We start from the raw sequence: 24,672 nt of genomic DNA on the forward strand, positions 1-24,672 counted from the left end.
ACTTGAGCAGTGGTGAGGAGGTTGACTCCCCTCCTCGCACGGAAAGACGCTCCAAGCACAGGCATGACCCAGCAAGTGTCCGTAGCAAAGCGACTCCGCCGACTGAACAGACCTCCAAGCGCAGTCGAACATCCTCTCCTATGCCGACTAAGAAAGCTCTGAAGCAGCTCAAAGTCGTGCCATCGAAACCCCGGAAGGCCTTGCCCAAGATTAAAGTGGACGTCCCTATCGCTTCTGGGTAATCATTGAGCTCGACCTCCTAGTTTTAGCATGACTCGATCTTTGGTCAACTCGCTTTCCTGTTTTAACCGAGTGAATTCTGAAATTTGCAGTGCTGCCTCTGGGACTTCCATTTACCAAGATGATGATGAGGAGGAGATGGAAGACGCAGTCACCTCCCACGCGGGTATAACTTTTTTCATTTTGTCTTTACTTTATCAGCCATTTTGATGGTCGACTGAACTCTTGTAATTGATTGCTTTGTAGCTCCACCCAATGTCATTGAACTTCCAGATGACGATGAAGATGTGCCACAGAGAGCCATGGGAAGGAGGGGCAAGACTTCGAGCAGGAAGGCACTAGCTGGCAAGACGTCCCAGTCGACGCTAATGACGGAACCAGTGATTCAGCAGTCTGGAGACGTGAACCAGGCTTCTGTTACTTTTGTTGTTCTAGTGTCGAGTGAACGCCCTTCATCGTCGACTGTACAAGTCCCTGTTTCATTTGTCCAACACCACACCTCGGATCCTCAAGCTGCCGCGATTGGACCCACGTCTCCGCTGTTCGTCACCCATCATGTTTCGGAGGACCAGGCAAGCGCTGCTACGGAAGCTATACGCCAAGAAGGTCTGATGATGGAGCAGATGAATACCGTGCACGAGACTAGCCAAGCTGCATATGATGCCAGTGCAGCCCTCCGAGCCAATGTCCAGGTTAGTTGGTTTCCGACTGATCTCATATCTTGACGCTTGTTCTGTTAGGATATGCTACCTAAAAACTTTTCATTGTGCATCCATTTGTCAGTCTGTTCTTCGCATCTATACACCCACTGGGTGTTTCAATTTATGCTGAGTAATTTTTCCAGTTGAGTCGACTAGGTTACGTCAATTGTAACTTTGGACTAGTGGGGGCACGCAGAGTGCACCCACTGGGTGTAGTCCCCGAGGCCGCCGTCGAATGTGTGATTCGGCGGGGGTCTTGATAAAAATATCTTGTTCTTCCACTCGGTCTGGGCGGACCATGTCGAGTGGAACTTGAACCAGTGGGGGCACGCTGAGTGCACAAACTGGGTGTAGTCCCCGAGACCGCGGTCGACTGTGGGCAGTCGGTTGGGGTCTGAGAATAATTGTCGCCTTTCTTTTTCCTTTTTTTCTTCCACTCAGTCTGGGCGGACCAAGTCGACTGGAACCTGGATCAGTGGGGGCACGCTAAGTGCACCCACTGGGTGTAGTCCTCGAGACTACTGTTGAATGTTTGATTCTGCAGTAGTCTTAGAACTCTTTTCACTCGGAAGCGAATAATCTTTGATGTATCTTTTACTGTCTTCAGAAATCCTGTGAGCTCATCTCCAAGATTTTGCTGAATTCAAGGAGAAGCAGAGACAGCTCAACCTTGACTTGGAGTTCGCCAAGCAGAACTTGCAGAAGGCCAAAGGCGAAGCAGCTGGTATGGAAGGTAACAAGTTGTCGACTATGGAATTGGATTGTTTCTCCAGTCATCTCCTCATTCTTCTCTCTGAACCGAGTGCTTGTTTGTTGTATATATATATATATATATAGAGAGAGAGAGAGAGAGAGAGAGAAAATGAGGCAGTCTATGGCACAGAAGGATCTTGATCTTGCCGCAGCGCAGAAGGAGGCTCAGGAGAAAGCAACACTTGTCGATAAGAAGCTAGCTTCAGTCGGGGCGCTAGAGGAAGACAACGCCAAGCTGAAGACATCTCTTGCTGAGGCCAATCGAGAAGTGACCCATCTGAAGAAGGACAAGGTAGCTTTGAATGACAAGATTGAAGACATTTCTTGTAAGAGAAATGACCTGGAGGCCTATCTGGGAGCACTTGCCAAGAAGTTATTCCTTATGCTTGAAGGTATCTTTCCTTGTCTGACTGTTTTGCTATCGTCGAGTCACCATAAATCAGTCGACTCATTAGTTCTTTGTGGTTGTAGAATTCTGTCAAAACTTTGAGGAAGAAACTGGGCGAATCAAGACGAGCTTGGACCCCATCCATTCCCTTGTCAATGATGAAGCTGCCATGAACATGCTCCGACTGGAATCCCATCTTGCCAGCGTTACAGACTACCTCGCTCGCCTAAAGGTTGTGGTGTCATGGATCGACACGGCGCTTTGGCCAAAGGAGACGCTCCAACATGACCTTGAGTCCTTGATGACTCGACTCAATGAGATCCCTGGTCGAGTGCAGGAATGGAAGAAGTCGTCTGCTCGATGTGTGGTGCTGATGTTGCTCTGTCTCTTGTTCGAGTTCATTACAAGGAGGCCAAGGAAGAAAAGTTAGCGGCGATCAAGGTTGCCAACACCAAGAGACTCGACTTCCAGTCTTTTATGGAGACCTTCATTGCTACCGGTACTCGAATTGCAGATGGAATCGACCTGGATGAGTTCGTCAAGCCTGCCAGTCCCCCTCCTGCGGAGTGAACAAACTTTTTATGATCCCATTAAATTTGCCTCGGTATGTCGAGTGGTTTTGTAACCGTTAAAACTCCTTCAGGCCGGATGCCCGAGTACTTTAATCTGTTGTCTGGAACCTTGTAGGATTTATCTGAACTTTGTTGTTTTTGAATCTCTTGACTCTGAGTGGAATTTGATTCTTCAGACTGAATTGTTACTGACTCTGGGATGCAGCTCATTCGAGTGGACCATGAACAAGGGCACTTGGTGCCGTCCATGACCTGCACCTTGTCGTCCTTGCGGATCAGGATGGAGCGCACATTGTACTTGTGCCGCAACTTTAAGAATAAGGTCGCCATCGACTGGCACCTCGTCATCCTTGCAGATTAGGATGGAGCGGACATTGTATTTGTGCCGCAGCTCTGAGGATAAGGTCGCAGTCGACCTGCACCTCGTCGTCCTTGTGGATCAGGATGGAGCGGACATTGTATTTGTGCCGCGGCTCTAAGCATGTTTTAAACTTAGGCGATTACAGGATAGCGGCTAAACCCCCGAGTGGGAGGTTTCCTCTCCACTCAGTAGGATTTTTTTAAACTTAGGCGAGTGCGGGACTGCAGCTAAGCCCCAAAGCAGGAGGATTGCTCTCCACTTGGCAGGATTTTTTAAACTTAGGCGAGTGCAGGACTGCAGCTAAGCCCCCGAGTGGGAAGATTGCTCTCCAACCGATTGGATTTTTCAAACTTAGGAGAGTACGGGACTGCAGCTAAGCCCCCGAGTGGGAGGATTGCTCTCCACTCGGTAGGATTTTTAAACTTAGGAGAGTGCAGGACTGCAGCTAAGCCCCCAAGTGGGAGGATTTCTCTCCACTTGGCAGGATTTTTCAAACTTAGGCGTGTACGAGACTGCAGCTAAGCCCCCAAGTGGGAGGATTGCTCTCCACTTGGCAGGATTTTTCAAACTTAGGCGAGTGCGGGACTACAGCTAAGCCCCCAAGTGGGAGGATTTCTCTCCACTTGGCAGGATTTTTCAAACTTAGGCGAGTACGAGACTGCAGCTAAGCCCTCGAGTGGGAGGATTGCTCTCCACTTGGCAGGATTTTTCAAACTTAGGCGAGTACGAGACTGCAGCTAAGCCCCCGAGTGGGAGGATTGCTCTCCACTCGGTAGGATTTTTTAAACTTAGGCGAGTAAGAGACTGCAGCTAATCTCCCGAGTGGGAGGATTGCTCTCCACTCGGTAGGATTTTTTAAACTTAAGCGAGTATGAGGCTGCAGCTAAGCCCCCGAGTGGGAGGATTGCTCTCCACTCAGTAGGATTTTTCAAACTTAGGCGAATCGGATTTGCAGCTAAGCCCCTGAGTGAGAGGCTTGCTCTCCACTCGGTAGGATTTTGTTTTTGAAACTTAGGCGAATTGGATTCGCGGCTAAGTCACCCACTGGGGGATTTCGGACACATGTAAAATTAATAACAATCATTTAGGAGACTTTAAAACCATATCTTTGATAAACAAACTGAAAGGTACTTCTTATTACATCTTGTCAGTCTGACTGCTTAAGTATTAAAATGGCGGAGAAGCTCCGCATTCCAAGCGCGTGGCTCGTCTTTCTTGTGTTCCACATTGTACAGGTGATATGCTCCATTGTGGAGCACTTTGGTGATGATGAAGGGGCCTTCCCACGCGGGAGCAAGCTTGTGTGGACGTTGCTGATCCACTCGGAGAACCAGGTCCCCGCTCGACCTCTTACGTTCCTAGCATGGAATCGACGAAGGTCTTGCTGATAGATGGTCGGCCTGATCAGGGCCATCTCTCTCTCTTCTTCTAAAAGATCAACAGCGTCTTGGCGGGCTTGTTCTGCTTTGTGCCTCTGAGAAGAGCTCCACTCGCAGGGCATTATGGAGTAAATCAGTTGGCAGCACGACCTCGGCTCCATAAACCAGAAAGTAGGGAGTCTGGCCAGTCGACCGATTTGGCGTTGTTCTCAGACCCCACAGTACTGATGGTAACTCATCTACCCAGGCACCAGCCGCATGCTTGAGGTCTCGCATCAATCTGGGCTTCAACCCTTGTAATATCAAACAATTTGCTCTTTCTGCTTGTCCGTTTGACCGAGGGTGAGCGACTGAAGAGTAGTTGACTCGGGTGCCCTGGGAAGCGCAGAAAGCTCTGAACTCATCTGAATCAAATTTTGAACCATTGTCTATGATGATGTTGTGTGGGACTCCATATCTGAATGTTAATTCTCTGATGAAGCTGACAGCGGTTCTCGAATCGAGGTTCTTGATGGGTTTGTCTTCAATCCATTTAGTGAACTTGTTGACTGCAACAAGCAGGTGGGTGAAACCACTTCTGCCAGTCCTCAAGGGTCCAACAATATCCAACCCCCAAACAGCAAATGGCTAGACGAGTGGAATGGTCTTCAAGGATGAAGCGGGCTTCTGAGACTTGTTAGAGTAGAACTGGCAGCCCTCACACTTGTCGACTATTTCCTGACGACAATTCTTTGAATCACCGAATACCACGTCAAGAGTGATCTGGCCGAGTGAGTCGGCTTTCTTCCAAGTATAACTCCGTGGAACCGCATGTTGCTCTCGCTAAGCTTGGACATCGGAATGCCCATCCCTCGGAGGGTCTCAGCATACAAAATGTTCAAACCACTGCCGCCATCCATCAAGACTTTAGTCAATCGGGTGCCCCCAACAACTGGGTCAACCACCAACGCTTGCCTCCCGGGGGTGGCTACGTGCGGTGGGTGGTTAGACTGGTCAGATGTGATGGGAGTCTTTGACCATTTCAGATACGTCAGTGTTGCCGGAGCAACCATGTTTACTTCTCTGTTGATGACTTTCAGTCGACTCTTACTTTCAATGTCAGCAAAAATCACCAAAGTGGAATTGACATTGGGAAATCCTTCATCATCCTCTTCTTTGTCCTCATCCTTATCAGAGTCCTTCTCTTTCTCACTGGGTTGTTTTTCTCGGAACTGCTGTATAAGGACTCGGCACTGCTGAGTGGTATGTTTGGGATAAATCAGATTACCCTCCTCATCCTTCTTGATGTGAATGTAACATGGTGAATCCATCACATCGTTCCCTGCTGAATCTTTCACCTTCTTGGGGATCCAGGGCCCCTTAGGCTTTCCCTTAAATTTTCCTTGGGTTGCGACTACAACCTCTCCAGGACCCGCAGGTTCCGCCTTGCGCTTCTACTTCCGATTGAAATTACCTCCTCCAGTATCCTGACCGACTGGTTTGCCCTTGCCGCTGCAGAGTCGGTCTTGTTCTTTGTCATTTGTGTATCGAGTGGCTATTTCCATCATTCGGGTCAGGGTCATGTCCCCTGTCTGACCGAATTTCAGGTTGAGCTCCCGATACCGAACACCCTCCTTGAAGGCGCAAACTGGTTGATACTGAGACACATTCTCCACAATGTGATGCAAACTGGTCCACCTCTGGATGTAATCCCTCAAAGTTTCATTCGGTTTTTGCACACAATGCTGCAATTCTGTCAGCCCTGCAGGTCGTTTGCATGTGCCCTCAAATGTTCTGACAAACACTCGGGATAACTCCTCCCAACTGAATATACTGCCTGGAGCCAACTGATTCAACCAAGCCCTAGCTGACCCTTCAAGCATCAGGGTAAGGTGCTTCATGGCCACCTCGTCGTTTCCACCACCGATTTGAACAGCCACTCGGTAATCCTCAAGCCAAGTGTCAGGCTTCGATTCACCGTGAACTTACTAACTCCAGTAGCCAACCTGAAGTTGGGAGCGATTTCTGTAGCCCTAATGGCTCTGCTAAAACACTCGGGACCAAAAACATGTACTCTGCTTCCAGTCGGGCGATCTCTGTCCTGCCCTTCTCTGTGTGCTCGATTTCTGTCCACCAGTCCTTGCACCAAAATTGACCTCGCATCAAACCCTGGCTCCCTTGGGTTGACTGGCCTCCTCCGCCCTTCGCTGTACGGGCGCCTATCATCATAATGTCGGGGCACATATGATTCGCCCCTTGGAGGGGGCATAGGCACTCGATGGCGGTCATCACGGTCGAGCCGATGATCGCGCTGCTCGTGGTTCCGACCCAAGTTCTGCCATCGGCGATGCCCTCGTCCCTCACGCCGTGGAGGCGATCTTGGGCTGTGAGCCGACTGCACTATGTCAGCAAACACAGATCTGCTATGAATTCTATTATGCGACTGAGACACTGTAGTGTTTTGCTCTCCTACTGCTCGGAGCAGCGCTCTGATCTGCATTAAACCTCTACCAGCTTCCGACTGGGACGACTGAATAGATTCTGCTATGCGGGCTGTGGCTATAAGGTTCTGAATCGGAGTGCGGTATACCTGCAGTTCAGGCGGGAACAGCTGCCACTATCGTCGACTGGATTCGGGGATCTGCTGCCGAGCGTGCTCGTCGAGTGTGTGCTGAAGGTTCTCCAGTCCAGTGCGCTCAGCCAGAGTGGCCAAACGCGTCGCCTCCACAGCCCGAGCCTCAGAGGTCTCTTCGACAACAGGCGTGTGGAGTGCCTCAATATTGCGGCGGTGAAATTCCTCCCTCTGCTGAGAAGAGAGGGTTTTGGGGTGGTACTCCTCGTGAACGCGCGATGGATCGCCGCCGCCGTTGCCACCGCCATTGCGACGCATGCCAGGCGGGATGCGTGGCATGTTGACCATTAGGACCTCCACTGCGGGGTCGCTGTTGTCGCACTCAGATAGAGTCTCAACAGAGCTAGTCGACAGATCGAACAGGCCGTAGAGAGATTTGTCGGGCTCGGTTTCCGCGACTTGAGGGGTGGCCGACTATCGCACCACCGCATGCTTCACCCACCGCTGAAGCCGCGACCGACTAGATCTCTTGTGACGGCGAACACGGGGAGCGAAGACACCGCGGGAGCCGGCCGATACCACTACAAAAAAATACACTTCCGTGATGATACGTGTTTGTCACAGTAGGTCGCTTTTTTGTCATGCATGTACATCCATGACAAATTTATGACAGAACCAAGATAGTCATACATGTGTTGTCGTAGAAGTGTTCCATGACATTACCAAAATTATCATCACGGAAGTGTCCACTTCCATGACAATAAATCGCGCGTCACAGAAGTGCTTTCGTCAAGGGTGACCGACACGTGGCATCCACCGTAACGGAACACCGTTAAGCTATCGGGTCGGGTTTTGGATCCGATAACCCGTTAACAGCCCCGACCAATGGGGATTTTCCACGTGTAAAATCATCATTGGCTAGAGGAAACACGTGTCAGCTCATCGTTGGGACAGATGTCATCCACTCACTGGACAGAAGGCGCCTATGATACGTCGACACGTGGCATGGCCCAACAGTGGCCCATTCCTGTGAAAAGGTCGGCCCATTTGACTTGGTCAAAAGCTGGCGGGCCGGCCCATGGAAAGCCTGTTAATGGCCTGTTCGCATATAGCCCATTTACAGCCCGCTAACCCAAGGCCCGTTATGCCCTATCTGAATTAGGCCCGGTAGCGTCATCTGGGCCGTCCAATATGATTCCAGCCCGTTTTCACTTCTGGCCCATGTATAGCCCATGATGTCTTTCGGCCCATATGAGGCCCTTTGTAACTCTTGGCCCATTAGCGGCCCGTGCTGAAACTGGTCCGTAATGAACAGTGTATTAGTTTACACCCATTAACGGCCCGTGGTGAAACTGGCCCATAATGAACAGTGTATCACTTTATACCCATTAATGGCCCGTTATTCCGTTGGGCCGTTTCCAGCCCAAGTTAACTTTCGGCCTTCCGAGGGCCCATTTATTCTTGGGCTCATTTGCAGCATTCGGTTACTTACGGCCCGTTACTGTCATTTTCTGTTTGTGGGCCAAATTCAGCCCTTCGTTACAGTCGGCCCGTTTGTGGCCCGTTAGTCTGTTGGGCCATTTTCATAACATCACCAAATACAGCCTATTAACGGCCCGTTATGGTCAGCCCATAAAACTTACAATTTCCATTAAAGGCCCGTCTACGGCCCATTAAAGGCCCGTACAAGACCCATAAATGAGCCGGCGGCCCATGGATCCTACGAGACGTACAAGGCCCATGGATCCTACGAGATGTAGAAGGCCCATGGATCCTACAAGACGTAGACGGCCCATGGATCCTACGAGACGTAGAAGGCCCATGGATCCGACGGCCCGTGAAGGGCCATGGTTGGGCGAATTGGCCCCCGTTTGAACGATATAGCATATTCAAAGAATTATCCTACTCAATACTATCACCTCTAAAAAGCCTACACTATTACAGCAAAGAGATCAAGGCATAGAAAGGTAGAATAATCCTAGACTATACAATAAAGAAATTATAGCCGATTATACCCACTGGGCAAATACAGCTCATACATCATGGACGCGCATCAACTTAACTCCATTTGAACTATAATCTCTTCAAAAAATAGGATTGGCCGGATTCAGATAGCACAAATTTCAGTCTGCAAAATCTCCAATTCCTTCATGGTTGCCTCAGTGTCTTGTTTCATTTTTTTGACTCCTGCATCTAATACCTGCATGTCCAGTCTCAACTTGTTGATTATACGTTGACAATCATGTACACATTGTCTTGCCACCTCTAGTTGATGCTCGAGAACATCAGCACATTCCAATTCCAATCCATAATCATTCGGTAACGGCCATGCCGCACTGCTCGCAGATCTTTGTGTTGATGTCACTTCATCCTGAAATGTTTCTATAAGTACACATGACTAGGGCAAAAATATAGTTACAACAGTGAAGCGAACAAGACACTATTTTGTACTACATGGCAAAATAGGACTAACAATAATGTTACACGTCACTTTCAAAAAAAATGTTACACATCATGAAGCATAAGCAGGTGATATTTTAAAAATTATAAAAAAGATAGTTTGTGCAGCCTGCATACAGAAATCCCTCTTAGCTCACCAGAGGAGCATGATGTTGGGGCCAATCGAAAACACAGACAAGTTACAAATTTAGACAGTACGTTGCGTATAAGTAAGCAAGCAGTTGGCCATTCTGTGCCTCAATTAAAGTCTTAGGGAACATAATGAACAGCAGAGGGTTTCATACAAACATACTACAGCAGGCAAAACTATGCAATCATTAGCATAGTATAAACTAGATTGTGAGCCTCATGCAATAATAGTTGGTTAATAGACTTCAAAGCTTCAGACACACTTTGGTAGAGTAATTAAATGGTAAGGCCCTTAATTATGTCAACTAATAGGGATACAAGTACCGAACATCAGGCATGATTATTTGGGCATCTCATTAACTGAGGACAAATAAAGCAATTGAAAAGAGAAAATTAACTATGCCTGAAATAAACAAGGAATTAAATTATTGAGTTGCATACAGTGACTTACCTTAGCAGGTTGAAGAGGCTCAGCGCAGCTCCTACTTCTCTTGCAAGGCTCCTTCCGAACATATTGTACTTGGAAATCCTCAATCTTATCTTCATTGCACCCCCTCTTCAAGGTGACACAAACTAGCTACTCGTCTCCTTGGAAGATAAATATGCATACTTTCCAGTCTGTGAACACAAAAGAATGAGATTATAACAAAACAACACCACATAATGAAACATACCGCATCTCTTGCACTAACACAATGAAATGAGCATTTACTATGTCTGCACTATGTAAAAACTAGGCATACCTTTGAACTGGATCTCCAGGTACTCTTGGAGAGCCTACTGTAGTGTACAACCAAACCTTTATGTCACCTATGAGTTAGACAAGGCCCCACTACAGCAGCCCTTAGTGTTTAAATCATTGACAAGCTCTGTTAGAGTGTTATGTCAAGAACAACAAGTAATCAAAGCAAACAGTCCTAGTATGGCTGGCTGATGCAAACAAGCAATTGAACAGATGTGTGAGCAAATCTTATATATCAAGAAAAGAAGCAAAGAAGGAGGCTTAAAGACCATCACTTGACTGATCAGATTTAAGGGGCATTTAAACATCATGTGCAACGTATGAACTAACATAAACATTGCATATTCCAGATTCTACAATGGAATGCACATGTATTAGGTTATGCCATGTATGATGATGCCTAAATGTACAGATAGCAGGCAGGAGTGATTCATCATTGCACGCACAATTGAATTGCATGTTAAGGGCCAGTTTGATTCCGCCTTTTCAGGGCATATTGTCAAAATAAGCCATAAAAGATGTAAAGAAGTCATTTTTGAGTTATGGGCTTGGGCTTAACTAATTTCGCTTTGGAGGGGGTGTTTTGGGTAGAACCTCACTAAAAATTGAAGGGAAGGGGAATAGTGAAATGACTTTGTTGTCTGCCTATATTACACTCAAAATGCAACTGTCGACGCCCGTGTCACACCTAACCCTCAAGTAAAAACAAACACGCAAGCATTCATTTCCCTGCCCGCTTGCATCTCCTCTCCCCTTCCCCTCTACCTCGATCCCCTGCCTGCAGCACTAGGGTTCCTCCAGCGAGCCATCGCCACTGGTCCCATCTGGCCTTGTCCTCGATGATGCTATGTCCAGCTAGGCTACACAGCCAGCGGGTAGGGGCAAATCTCCCTGGCTTCTCCTCCCTCTGGCGCCGCCCCTCATTCTCATGGTCTCCAGCAGCTGCTCCACTGTGGTTCGTCCAACACACAACTCCGGCGGGCGCTGCACAACTACGGCTGATGCCACACTGCCGCAGAAGGCACCTTATTCCCCCTCCCCTCCTCCCAGGCCATGGCCTTGAGGTGCTGTTGAAGGATGAGCCCATCCAACAAGGTGAGGATCTCCTCTAATTTTTGCCAAATTTTCATTCTAATCCACTATACGATGAGTTGCTATGAGCTGCTTCTACTGCTGCTATATGATGCATTGCTATGAGCTGCTCCTGCTGCTGCTATATGATGAATTGCTATGAGCTGCTGCTGCTGTATGATGAGTTGCTATGAGCTGCTGCTATATGATGAATTGCTATGAGCTGCTGTTGCTGCTATATGATGAGTTGCTACAAGTTGCTCCTGCTGCTGCTATATGATGAGTTGCTACAAGCTGCTCCTGCTGCTGCTATATGATGAATTGCTATGAGCTGCTCTTGCTGCTGCTATATGATGAATTGCTATGAGCTACTCCTGCTGCTGCTATATGATGAATTGCTATGAGCTGCTGCTGGTATATGATGAATTGCAGACTGTTGTTGCTGTATGATGAGCTGCTATGAGCTGCTACTGCTATACGATGCTTTCAGGTGGTGCTGCTATACAATAATAACCAGCCACTTGGACCATCGAATTTCAATAAATAATTGTTCTTCATTTAAATGTGTGTCATGCGTTCTTCGTTTAAATTAGGCAATGGGATCTCTATGGAAAACATTGACCAAAGTAGATTGTGCCAAGTAGATGGTATCTTTGTATTTGCATTTTGAGCAAATAGTGATGGTCTGTTTTCCTATCATATTAGTTACTGCACTGGGTTCAATTTGTGATGTTTGCAAGTTAAATTAATTTCCATATGGGAAGCAAAATGAAAAAAAAATGCAATCTAGACTTTCCACTGATCATACCAAAGATAAGCTGAAAACGCAATGAAAAGAACTAGTTGGCTTATTACATGGAGCTTATATTCACAGCTGCTTATTTTCTTAGGATAACTCGTAATAACTGTCCCTAAGAAACTTGGCTAATAGAACTAGCATACAAATAACATGTCATGATGATTGCAATGGAGGAGTGACGTACCATGGCACACTGTATAGGCTCACCGCTTCCTCTCCTTTTTTTGCGATGTTCCATGAAATTGCCACATAAATCTTGTACCTTTTCATTGTGTAACCCTATCTGCAAGTTGACACGGCTAATTTCAGACATCTCTACATGATACTACATTGCATATCCCTTGCGCATATTTAAACCACCAATTAACGATTGTGTGCGTACCATAAACTAGCCATGACTCTGTATGCTAGACTAGCAGGCACTCTAAGGGAGCCTAATGTAGTGCACTGGAATTCCTACATGCCACCTACGATTTTGTGTAATGTACTGCCCCTGTTCCTAAATATATGTCTTTGTAGAAATTCCAGTATGGACCACATACAGATGTATATAGATGCATTTTCGAGTGTAGATTCACTCATTTTGCTTCGTATGTAGCCTATAGTGGAATCTCTAGAAAGACTTATATTTAGGAACGAAGGTACGAGGTAGTATCATGTATGACATCTACATATCTAATTTAGCAGCCAGTAGTAGAAATCATTGTCTGCACCAAGGGATTACTGGTCGAAAATCTTAGCAAAGCACGCTGGCAGGCACAAAACAATACAAGAGAGAGAGACGCGCTTACAAGATCATAGCAATGCCTCAGTCCAGGATCTTGGTTGGCCAAGCTGTTAGATCCAGAAGAAACATCGTCCTTGTAGATTTTGCCAGCTGCATAACTGGTAACACCGACCAGTTAGTATATTTGAAGTACATCGGGCAGGTGATGCTCGACGGGTTTAAAGGTGACAAGTACCTAGGCCGTGGCGGGTGCTTGGCATCTCTCCAGACTGTGGGAATTATGTTAGAAACGTCGAGGGTGATGACGCTGCGCTGGTTGTCGGGGTCCGGTAAGGAGATCTAGAATCGTCGAGTAGGGTGTTTGTGGAGCGGCTCCGGTGGTTGGGTTAAGGATGGTGTCGACGATGCGGAACTGCGGCCGTGGACGGGGCGTCAGAAGCTGCTCCGGTGGTTGGGTTAAGGGTGGTGTCGACGATGCGGATCTGCGGCCGTGGATGGGGCGTCAGAAGCTGCTCGGATGGGTTAAGGGTGGGTTAAGGGTGGTGTCGACGATGCCATGGAGTCTTCTAGATTATACATGTGGCAGAATCTGGTGGATGATATCCAATGGCCAGTAGTGCTCGGATTTGCCATCTTTGTACCATCGGATTGGCTTCATCCAACGACCAACTTTAAAAGTTTTTCACACACTATATAGGGGGTATAGATATAGATGTGTCGGTCCGTTGCAATGGATCCAAAAAATATATATCTATTTAGGAACAGGGGCAGTACATTACACAAAATCGTCGACACCACCAGAGCAGCTTCTGACGCCCCATCCACGGCCGCAGATCCGCATCGTCGACACCACCCTTAACCCAACCACCGGAGCAGCTTCTGACGCCCCGTCCACGGCCGCAGTTCCGCATCGTCGACACCATCCTTAACCCAACCACCGGAGCAGCTTCACCTACGCCCTCGTCCACGGCCATAGATCCGCTTCACTCTATATTTGGAAGTAGTGAAATCCTGCAATGCTTACCATGTGTACATACCTATATTTGCCCTTCAGCAATCAATGGCTAGAATAATATCCTCACAAAAATTTTGCCCACAGAACACGAGTATATAACAATGCATGGTCTGTTAGTTACCTTGAAGAATTTGTTTGTGAGGACAGAACATGATTACATAACATGCATGACATGGTAGTTTCCTGTGAAGAATCGTTGCGAGATACATGAGTATAACCATGCATGGCACTTCTATATTTTCAAACCCAGTGTACATTTCCCTGTATTTTCCTCCCAGTTCCAACAGGGACATATCAATGCTGTTTCTTGCATTAACCTACTCATACTCTGAACAATGATGATCTTACATTAACAATGCCTGTCCTTTTTGATATGATGCAGTGTCCCTACAGTTACTGCCCTTTGTAATCACACCACCTTTGCCAAAAACAGGGAAGCACAACTGGTTCCTCGCTCGATCAGACGACGGCAAAAGACCGATGATCATTCGGACACATGATCCAGAAAAGTTATATTGCAAAAAACCCACTGTATACAAGCACCGTGTAATACGTGAGTATCCAGACAGTGGCTGTTACGTCTATGAGCAGGATACCAGCTTGTTGGGGCCTTTAGGATTTTTTAGTTGGAGGCGGGTAAACAGCCTTGGTTCACACTCTCTGTTTCTCGGATTCAATTATCCGATTAACCAGGAGATCACCATTGGTAAGGACCTTGATGGCAGAGGGGCTCTGTTTGCTATGGAAAACTGTGTCTACATGGCGAGCCCTAGGAGTTCGGGAGCAAACCCCCCTTATTGTCAACGATACAGCCTGCAGCCAAAAGAAGGTGAGAATGACAAAGGCATCCGGATTAACTTTGATCCTTGGATGTCTCAATTATGACAGGCAGTGATGTTGTTTGAGCCTTCAAGTTGATAGGTAATTGGGCTATTGCATCGAAAGGGTGGAGTACTGGTGTCTCTGGATCACTGGTCGCTGAAGCGGGGCTGCATATTATGATAGTGTTGGATCATCTCTTCGAATGACTTTGTTGTCTTTGCTGTTGGTTCTGGATGGGTAGTTCTTTCTTTTGTTATGCATATTCCTTGTCATTTGGTCATCCTCGTCTATGTCACTCTTACTATGTAATAGTTGCTTCTGTTTAGAATGTCATTCTCGTCTGGATCACGAGAGTCTGAGCGCTGCAGATGGGTGCGTTTTGGTGGTGTAGCAAGACTTCTTATGAACTATCATGTCTTGCTGTTTATGTCAGTAGAAGTCACTAGTTAGTGTTTGAATGTTGTATATATCGTTGTTTCGAACTGTTTATTGTCTCGAACTACTGGTGGGCTAAATGAGGGCATCACCATTCTCCAGTGTTCAGAGTATATCTCCTTTTTTCAAGTTATATAATTTGAGCTCAGTGTCTTTTCGATGATGTACACTTGTTTGGGCCAGTGAGGTGTCGTTGAATATGGGCCGAGTAGTAACGCAATGCCAAACAGGTCAATTATGACTCTGAGGTCGGGCTCTCAAAAGATCCTGATAAAAAGGCCGGGCTCTCCAAAAAAGAATGAATAAGGACTCTTAGGCCGACATGTGGGCACCGCCGGTGTTTTCGTGCGCTTGCGCGCCGAGAGCATATTGGTGTGTGCTCGAAATTCATGCTACCTTTTCATCCGCAGTCTCCCGCCCCTCCCCCACCTCTGGAATCTTGATTCCTACTCCAGTTCCCCCAAATCCCCCTCTTGTACTCCCTGTACTCAAGCGCACTATCATGTCGCCGGTCAACGCAGATCTCCAAGCCGGAGATCCTGAGGTCCGTCCTGCCTTCGGTCGCTGCATGCTGTCGCTCAACAGTGGCATGGCGGCGCTTGACGACCAGTTTGCCGGCGAAGTGCTGATGGTAACCATCAATGGCGACCGGCCTCCCGTCTCGCCGGATGACCTTGTCAAATCTCTTGGCATTGCGCACGACATCCAAATAAGTGACTTGCTCATCGAAGTCTGTCTGCCACCGGCTGATTTCTTCATCAGGTTCCGGACAACTTTTGACTGCAGTCGTGTGTTCGAATCTTCCCGGCGTTTGTTCTGCGATGGCGCGCTGGTGAGCTTTGATCGGTGGCACCCAGGATGGGGCTCAGTGCCCTCTGAGCTTGAGTTTTTAACAAAGCTTACCTTCCACGGCATGCCTTGGCATTCTTGGAACAGGGAGTCCATGAACGAGCTTATCAACGACCTTGGAGGTGAGCTCGTAAGTATGTTTGTTCTTCCAGACAGCTGGGCTCTAACGGTTATGGCATGGATGAAGAAGCCGTCCACCATACCGAAGGTGATTGGTGTTGCGATACCGGTGCAGGAACCGGGGTTGTACTATTCGTCACCACCAAGGCCACCGCGGACCACGTTATGGATGTACCTGTATCGAGTGTTCGTGCATGTCGTAGAAGTGGTCAATCCATCAATCGAAGTCCTGCCGCCGCCGCTGGTGCCAGGGTCCGTCGACGATGTCCATTACAGGAATCAACGTCAGACTTTCCCCGTGTTGCTCAGAATGATGGATGGCACAGGGCCTACTGCATCGCACGGCGGAGGCCAGTGCTTCTTTGGGAGAAGAGGCAGGGCTGGCTGCCTGGATGTGCTCTAATTTGAGGTAACAACTGAATCTTGTCAGATACTAGTTAAATCTGAGCTATGGGTGTGAAGCACTGATATGCCAGTACATTTGATTGTGACCTATTCTAATTTTGTACCTGAACTTTTTTTAGAAAGGGTTGTATGTCAACTTAATGTGGTAGGAGAACTTATTGTGTTGTCTGTCTGTTTTCTTTGCACAACATTCAAGATATTTCCCCATAATTGATAAAGACGATGAACCGTTATGTACGACTTCATTGGTTTCAACATAGCCCTTCCCGTAGCGATTCACTGCTTCCATCCTAATTGTGCTGCCTGCGTGAAATTTTTGTATGCAAGTTCAGTGTGCTATGATGTTCTATATGATTGTGTCAACTATATAAGTTTTTACTGAGCATCAGCAATGCATATGGCTGAAAGATGTATTTACGAGCATCGGCCGATGGGTCTCTATCTCTCTCTCTCTCTCACACACACACACACACGCACACGCACAAGTGGGACCCGTTGAATTATTTATTTTCTCGTGACAGCTTTTAATTAGGTTCCACTGTAATCTAACTTTTTTCTTAAGTTATTAATTGAGCTCAGTGACTTCAAAAGGTTGTACAGAAGCCTTGTTTGGGCCTTTCCGGCGTCGCTGAATGTGGGCTGAGTAACCATGTTAGGTTGTACTGTACTACACAGGCCTTTTTCGCTATTTTTTTAAATAATAAATTTTTTATTAATTTTCATAAATATTACGTTGGGTAAATTTTTTTCAAAAATAATACACCGTCCGCCTGCTGCAGGCCAACTGGGCCTAGTCGGCCCACAGTAGGCCGATTGGATTCCAGTCGGCCTACAGCTGGCCGACAGGCCCCTGTCGGCCCACTGTGGGCCGACTGGAGCTAATTGGCTCGCTGTGGGCTAACTGTTTTTGCAAAAGTGTTAATCATGTATTTAAAAAATATGTGTATTGTGACCTCCTCCGCTCGCTGTGGGCCCACTGTTGACTAAAAAATATGTTTTAAAAAGTGTTAATCGTGTATTTAAAAATTGTTAAATGTGTGTATAAAAAATGTTCCTTATCTATACAAAAAAATTAATGTGTGTATAAAAAATAGCTTTTTTCAACATCAGCAATGCAACTGGGCCGGCAGTTGTACACAATATCCGGGTCAACTTGTTATTCTCCGCCCCGCTGGGCTGCAAACTTTCCTAGGAGGTATGCATTAGGCTTAACAAGAAAATGGACTTTAAGAAATAATAAATGGAATCTAATTATAATAACTAGACACTTAATATGCACCAAACACGTAATTAGTTTGAAAAATATATTATTTTTGGAATTTGAAAATTTTAATTTCATTACTTGTTGCGCGTGCAATATTTCGTTGGATTTAAACGTAATACCACTTTATTTTGAAAATATATTTAACCTAACTAGAAATTTCGGATACAAATATTTCGGATCCCATCAAAATGTGGGAATTTTTTTTGAATTCTGTTTTGAGCGGTTGTTTGAAATTATTAATCGTTGTCCTAGCTAGAAGTTGGGTTGTACTTTTAACAAACTATAAATGGGCCGTAGTAAATTCCATTAGAATTAAAATATGGGCCGTACATTCTTACAAATGGCAAATGGGCTATATGTTCTTTGCCAAATCCGAGCTGTGGGCCTACTAAGTTGACGCGTACCAAGGGCTTTGTCAACTTAGTCAATATAAACGATTCTAGCTGCAGTGATCGTACGATGTCCATCCAATGGTCGTAGTGCTTCTTCAACCTCTGGTCTTCTTGCTCCAACCGCCCAAAGCAGCGCCGGTCGTGTCGCGTGCTCCTGCCTCTCATGGCCGGCTGTGATGCCACGAAGGCTTCACCGCCCCGTACTACTCCCACCGCTGGCCAGGCCATCCCTCTACTCACCCACACCCCCTGTTATTTTGCGGCGACGACAGCCTCACACCGTAGCCGAACCAGTGAACCCTCGTACTCCTCTCCGCGCGGGTTTCCACTGCTGTGTCTTCCCCGGCTCCGCGTCGTCCCCTTCCTAGGCCTCGCCATCGTCCAGACCACCGTCCTGGTGCTCTCGATGCAGCGTGGTCAACGTGGTCAACGACCAACTTCCATCGGAAGAGTACTGTACGTGGAGAGGCTGATAGCTGGGTCCATGACAGCCGCACGGAAGTGCCTCCTTATTACGTACAAAATAATTATTCCTCCACCTGACAGCGGGGACCCACCGGACGGGCCACCGTATTTCGTGAAAAAAATGATTTGCCCCCTGACTGCTGGGACCCACGAGCTACATCTTCGCACGCAAGGAAGTGTGTCCGAAAAAAACGATTCGCCCCCCTGACTGCTGGGACCCACCAGCTACACCTTCGCACGCAAGGAAGTGCGTCCGGGCAAAAAAACAAAACGATTCGCCCCCTGACTGCTGGGACCCACCAGCTACATCTTCGTAGGCAAGGAAGTGCCTGACAGTCGGGACCCACCTGGTCGAAGCGTATGTAGTGTTGTCATTCTGGTCGCGAACATGTACGTACATACTGGTCGATGTAGAGGCGCGCACGTGTCATAGTAGAGGCGCGCACGTAGCATGTACACGTACGTGCAGGGGCCAGGGTGCAAGAAAGAAAATATGGCCACGTATGTGTACATACGGGCGGCGTCTCGAACGCCTACTCGCGCATACGTACGGCCAGGGCTCGTGTACATGGCTGGGTCGGAACGGAGAAACAACGTCGTCGTCGTGTTCATGGGGAGGCAACGGAATGCGTCGTGTTCATGGGGAGGCAACGGAATGTGTCGTGTTCATGGGGAGGCAACGAAATGCGTCGTGTTCATCAGGAGGGCTTGGACGGAACAGGCGATGGAAACGAGGCCTAGCGTACCGCAGAACGGAGGAAACGGCCTTGTGTTCGACCGGCCACGTTCGAAACGGGATCCTGTTCATCGGGAGGGGTCTAGCGTACCGCAAAACAGAGGAAATGGACCTCCTACAGTCGAAATGGGGGGCCTGTTGATCGGGAGGGGTGTGGCGTACTGCAAAACGGAGGAAACGGACTTGTGTTGGAGCGGTACGGTCGAAACGGGGGTCCTGTTCATCAGGAGGGGTGTGGCGTACCGCAAAACGGGACTCCACGGGATACTGTTCATCTCCACCGTCGACCTCCTCCAGCCTCCACGGGCTCATGTTCATCCAGCCTCCACCGCGCGCTACTCCACCGACTACTGTTCAACCACCCCTCCACCGTCTACTGTTCATCCAGCCCTCCACACCACGGGGTCCTGTTCAACAACCCCTCCACGGGCACCCCTCCACCATCTACTATTCATCCAGCCCTCCACACCACGGGGTCCTGTTCAACCACCCGTCCAAGGGCACCCCTCCACCGTCTATTGTTCATCCAGCCATCCACACCATGGGGTCCTGTTCATCCACCCCTCCACGGGCACCCCTCCACCACACCATGGGGTCCTGTTCATCCAGAGGCAACGCCACCGCTCACTATTCATCCAACCCCCCGCAACGCTCACTGTTCATCCCATCGATCGACTCCAGTTAGCAGTAGTAGCGACGGAATCGCTCGATCGGGTTCAGTTAACAGCCATCGATCGATCGCTCAGGTTCAGTAACGCGTAGCCTGCAGTGCAATCGCTCGGGTTCAGTTGGAGCCCAACGCCTCGCTCGGGTTCAGTTAGAGCCAACGCCTCGCACACATGCGCGTACGTGTACGAGAGAAACGCGCATCGCTCAGCCCCCGACCTCCCACCGTAACCGGGAACTCCCCAAAATTTTCCTCCCCCTCACTTCTACCATGGTTTTTTCCGTCATGAACGGCCCAAAGAATGTCATGCAGCTGCGTCTCCGGCCTGCCCAGGATGAAAAGCCCATTTTCTATCATGATTTTTTGTCATAGAAGTAGGAGCTAGCCCATCACATCTATGATGATACCGGGTTTTGTCACAATTATCGTCATAGAAGTGTCATATGTATGAAATAAGAAAATTTGGTTCGGCCAAAAATGTGGCACGGATGTGTCTTTTTTTGTAGTGTACTGGGTTGACGGCTGCCGCAGTAGGACGCCGCGAACGCACACGCGAAAGTGCGTCGCCCCATGGACGGGGAGTGCCTCGATGTCGAGGGGAGCTTCCTGAAGCCAAGTGGAGTCATCGACGATGAAAACAAGCGCGCCGAGACGGATCTCACAGCCCTCAGCCAAACCTCCACCAGAAACCATGATGATAGGACTCGGAGAAATTGCAACCTCAGCGGAAAGTCGCTAAGACACCTGCCCCACGGTGGGCGCCAACTGTCGTGGTACTAAGTCTGGCAGTAGAATGGGGGTAGGTATGAGGAGGCAAGATCCTAGCTACGGTGAAGTTGTGCACGCAAGATTTACGAGTTTAGGCCCTTCTCAGAGGAAGTAACAACCCTATGTCTCGGTGCCCGGCGGCTTGGTCGATTGGATTATGCGTGAAGTTACAGGGGGTGCGAACCCTTCTCCCAAAGGAGGGAGTGGCTTATATAGAGTGCGCCAGGACCCCAGCCATCCCCCGTTACATAGGGTTCAATGTACATAAAGAGGGGGCATTACTTGTAACGTCAGCATTAAAGTGATATAAATGGCCCTTAAGTCTACGGAGTGAATGCCCAACCGTTGCCGTCCAGAGTGACCTTAGATATTCTATACTCCGAGTGGTTTCACATGTGGTCGAATGATTATATCCTGGTCGAATAGAATTGGGTGGTCCGAGTGGAACTCATGGTCGAGTGGGTTGCATCTTGAGGTGATTCCAGTCGGTAGCATATGTTGTCCTTTGAATATTTTCGACCGTAGGGCAGTGTCCTTGGGAAGGGTGCTTAGATAAGGTCTATTGCGCTACCCTAGGTACATGTCATCGTCAGTCGTTGCTATTGCACCCATACTTGATAGTTCCTTCGATGAAAAGCATGATTGCAATGATGTTATTATAATGTCTATTAATTTCAATTGTGCTAATAATATGCAAAACCCTAAGCTTGGGGATGCTAGTTTTGTTATGTCCTCTACTTGTTGCAATGATCATGATTGGGGCGATTCTTCTTTTGATCTTGAAAATTTATTTAAGCCCCATGATGAATATGATTTTGATAATAGTGTTTGCAATAATATTGAAAGTGGGTTTGGAAGAGTGTCGACTTTAGATCCCACATGTTTGGAGAATGTTCAATCTTATGAAGTTTTTGATAAAAGTCCGTTTGGAGAGGTCATGACTTTAGTTAATTTTAATCCCACTATTTTGGAAGAGTGTCAACTTTGCATACATGTGGATCATGTTAAGAATATGTTTTGTGACAGCTATATTGTTGAATTTGATTATGATCCTACATGTAATTATTATGAGAGAGGAAAATATGGTTGTATAAATTTTCATGTTACTAAATTACCTCTCGTTATGTTTAGATTGCTATTGTTTCTTTCCGCTTCCTTGCATATGATAGTTTTTGCTTGCCTTGATAATTTTTTTGCCTATAAGATGCCTATGCATAGGAAGTATGTTAGACTTAGATGTGTTTGTCACGTGTTTTATGATGCTCTCTTTGTGCTTCAATTCTTGTCTTTCATGTGAGCATCATCAAATTTGTCAATGCCTAGCTCGGGGCGTTAAACGATAGCGCTTGTTGGGAGGCAACCCAATTTTATTTTTGTTTCTTGTTTTTTGTTCCTGTTTAGTAATAAATAATTCATCTATACTCTTTTTAAATGTGGTTTTATGTTTTTAATTAGTGTTTGTGCCAAGTAGAACCTTTGGGAAGACTAGGGGGAAGTCTTTTGCGATCTTGCTGTAAAAAACAGAAACTTTAGCGCTCACAAGATTTGCTGCCATTTTTTACTGGAGAGTGAGATTAGGTTGATACTTTTTGCAGATGATTAATAGACAAATTTCTCACGTCCACCAATTTATTTCAGAATTTTTGGGGTTACAGAAGTATTCGAAACCTACAGATTAATACATATTGTTCTGTTTTTGACAGATTCTGTTTTCCGTGTGTTGTTTGCTTATTTTGATGAATCAATGGCTAGTATCGGGGGTATGAACCACAGAGAAGTTGGAATACAGTAGGTTTAACACCAATATAAATAAAGAATGAGTTCATTACAGTACCTTGAAGTGGTGGTTTGTTTTTCTTATACTAACGGAGCTCATGAGATTTTCTGTTGAGTTTTGTGTTCTGAAGTTTTCAAGTTTTGGGTAAATATTTGATGGATTTTTGAATAAGGATTGGCAAGAGCCTAAGCTTAGGGATGCCCAAGGCACCCCAAGGTAAAATTCAAGTACAACCAAGAGCCTAAGCTCGGGGATGCCCTGGAAGGCATCCCCTCTTTCGTCTTCGTCTATCGGTAACTTTACTTGAGGCTATATTTTTATTCACCACATGATATATGTTTTGCTTGGAGCGTCTTGTATGATTTGAGTCTTTGCCTTTTAGTTTATCACAATCATACTTTATGTACACACCTTTTGGAGAGACACACATGAATCGGAATTTATTAGAATACTCTATGTGCTTCACTTATATCTTTTGAGCTAGATAATTTTGCTCTAGTGCTTCACTTATATCCTTCTAGAGCACGGTGGTGGTTTTATTTTATAGAAATTATTGATCTCTCATGCTTCACTTATATTATTTTGAGAGTCTTATAGAACATCATGGTAATTTTCTTTGGCTATAAAATTAGTCCTAATATGATAGGCATCCAAGATGGGTATAATATAAACTATCATAAAAAGTGCATTGAATACTATGCGAAGTTTGATACTTGATAATTGTTTTGAGATATGAAGATGGTGATATTAGAGTCATGCTAGTTGAGTAGTTGTGAATTTGAGAAATACTTGTTCTGAAGTTTGTGATTCCCATAGCATGCACGTATGGTGAACCGTTATGTGATGAAGTCGGGGCATGGTTTATTTATTGATTGCACTACAAAAAAAGACACATCCGTCACATTTTGGGCCGAACGAAATTTTTTTCTGTCATACATATGACACTTCTATGACAATAATTGTGACAAAACCCGGTATCATCATAGATGTGGTGGGCACCTACTTCTATGACAAAAAATCATGACAGAAAATGGGCTTTTCATCCTAGGCGGGCCGGAGACGCAGCTGCATGACATTCTTTGGGCCGTCCATGACGCAAAAAACCATGGTAGAAGCGAGGGGGAGGAAAATTTCAGGGAGTTCCCGGTTACGGTGGGAGGTCGGGGGCCAAGCGATGCACGTTTCTCTCATACACGTACGCGTGTGTGTGCGAGGCGTTGGCTCTAACTAAACCCGGGCGATGCGTTGGGCTCTGACTGAACCCGAGCGATTGCACTACAGGCTACGCGTTACTGAACCCGAGTGATCGATCGATGGCTGTTAACTGAACCCGATCGAGCGATTCCTTGGCTACTGCTGCTAACTGAAGCCGATCGATGGGATGAACAGTGAACGTTGCGGGGGGATTGGATGAACAGTGAGCGGTGGCGTTGCCTCTGGATGAACAGGACCCGGTGGTGTGGTGGAGGGCTGGATGAATAGTAGACGGTGGAGGGCTGCCCTTGGAGGGGTGGATGAATATGACCCCGTGGTGTGGAGGGCAGGATGAAAAGTAGACGGTGGAGGGGTGCCCGTGGAGGGGTGGTTGAATAGGACCCCGTGGTGTGGAGGGCTGGATGAACAGTAGATGGTGGAGGGGTGGTTGAACAGTAGCCGGTGGAGTAGCGCGCGATGGAGGCTGGATGAACAGGAGCCCGTGGAGGCTGGAGGAGGTCGACGGTGGATGAACAGTAGCTCGTGGAGGCTGGAGGGGGTCGACAGTGGAGATGAACAGTATCCCGTGGAGTCCCGTTTTGCGGTACGCCACACCCCTCCCGATGAACAGGACCCCCGTTTCGACCGTAGCGCTCCAACACAAGTCCGTTTCCTCCGTTTTGCGGTACGCCACACCCCTCCCGATCAACAGGACCCCCGTTTCGACCGTAGGAGGTCTATTTCCTCCGTTTTGCGGTACGCCACACCCCTCTCGATCAACAGGACCCCCGTTTTGACCGTAGGAGGTCCGTTTCCTCTGTTTTGCGGTGCGCCACACCCCTCCCGATCAACAGGACCCCCGTTTCGACCGTAGGAGGTCCGTTTCCTCC

At 47.3% G+C, this 24,672-nt stretch overlaps 1 long non-coding RNA gene across 2 annotated transcripts; it reads right to left on the bottom strand.

Annotated features, from left to right (window-relative positions):
- Positions 1–8,591: 8,591 nt before the first annotated feature.
- Positions 8,592–13,289, bottom strand: LOC147986205 (uncharacterized). 2 transcript variants are annotated; one of them, XR_015615185.1, is made up of 6 exons: positions 13,109–13,289; positions 12,938–13,031; positions 12,331–12,429; positions 10,278–10,464; positions 9,986–10,152; positions 8,592–9,316 (listed from the first exon to the last, which is right to left on the bottom strand). It is a non-coding gene; the product is annotated as an uncharacterized LOC147986205 (long non-coding RNA). The 2 variants fall into 2 exon arrangements; XR_015615186.1 differs by having other exon boundaries at positions 10,278–10,377; positions 13,109–13,288.
- Positions 13,290–24,672: the final 11,383 nt, after the last annotated feature.

This window comes from Triticum urartu, chromosome 2A (assembly GCF_056163025.1).
Source record: "Triticum urartu cultivar PI428250 chromosome 2A, HENAU_Tu73, whole genome shotgun sequence".
Classification (NCBI taxonomy): domain Eukaryota; kingdom Viridiplantae; phylum Streptophyta; class Magnoliopsida; order Poales; family Poaceae; genus Triticum; species Triticum urartu.